At 37.7% G+C, this 957-nt stretch overlaps 1 non-coding gene across 1 annotated transcript; it reads left to right on the top strand.

Annotated features, from left to right (window-relative positions):
- On the top strand, positions 1 to 94 carry trnai-uau (transfer RNA isoleucine (anticodon UAU)). The gene is made up of 2 exons: positions 1 to 38; positions 59 to 94. It is a non-coding gene; the product is annotated as a tRNA-Ile (tRNA).
- Positions 95 to 957: the final 863 nt, after the last annotated feature.

Genomic DNA, 957 nt, shown 5'->3' on the forward strand with positions numbered 1-957 from the left:
GCTCCAGTGGCGCAATCGGTTAGCGCGCGGTACTTATACGACAGTATTCAGCAAAGCAATGCCGAGGTTGTGAGTTCGAGCCTCACCTGGAGCAGACGTTTTAATGTGAATCCCTAGGCATTCAGCATTTTCCACTATCCTTGTATAGTTTAGAGTCCTCCTTGTAAATAGTAGTTATTATAGAATACATTTACTACCGATGTCAATACTGCAATCTCATATTGACTTTAATAGTTCTGTGACAGAAAACCGCCGGCCCACATCACAGGTGTGGATACAAATACATAGGACAGACAGAAATGAGTATGTCACAATACTTTTCTTTTTAGAGATGTATAAAATATGTCAACAGAAAGATAATACGTGTACAAGGAAGAATATATTAAGAAACATGACACAATGTAGAATAAATATTCAAAATAATACAATAAGGTATTTATAAAGATTTGAAAAAAGCCACTTAACATGTAACATTTTTTTAAAGCAGTAAATCTTTTTTCTACTCTAGTAGTTCTTATAGCTCTGGTGTCATAAATCGGGTTGAAATGAGGTCTGAACGTCTAAGACCTCATTTCAACGTCTTTTCAACCGGCCAAAAAGTGCGAGAAACCTCAACGTGCTAGAAAAGGGTAAATTTCTCGATTATGTGTCATGTTGTCACGTAAGGTTGAAAGAGAGACGATAATATCGTTAAGATTATCATAATAATGAATGAACTGGTCGGCGAAATTTGGTCTACGCAAAGACGTGATTTCAACGCATTTAAGATTTTTCTTAAAACGTCATGAATATGGAAATACAGAGTGTGTGTCATTAACAATATGCTTTAAGGACAAAAAAAATGCGGGCCGTTTCAAACATTAGTTGAAAACACGTAACTCGGATCACATCTGTAACGCGCATGCGCAAGTTCTTAGACGCTTGCAGAGCTTCCACCGGGTGCAGCACGAGGGGAAG

This window comes from Pungitius pungitius, chromosome 21, assembly GCF_949316345.1.
Source record: "Pungitius pungitius chromosome 21, fPunPun2.1, whole genome shotgun sequence".
Classification (NCBI taxonomy): domain Eukaryota; kingdom Metazoa; phylum Chordata; class Actinopteri; order Perciformes; family Gasterosteidae; genus Pungitius; species Pungitius pungitius.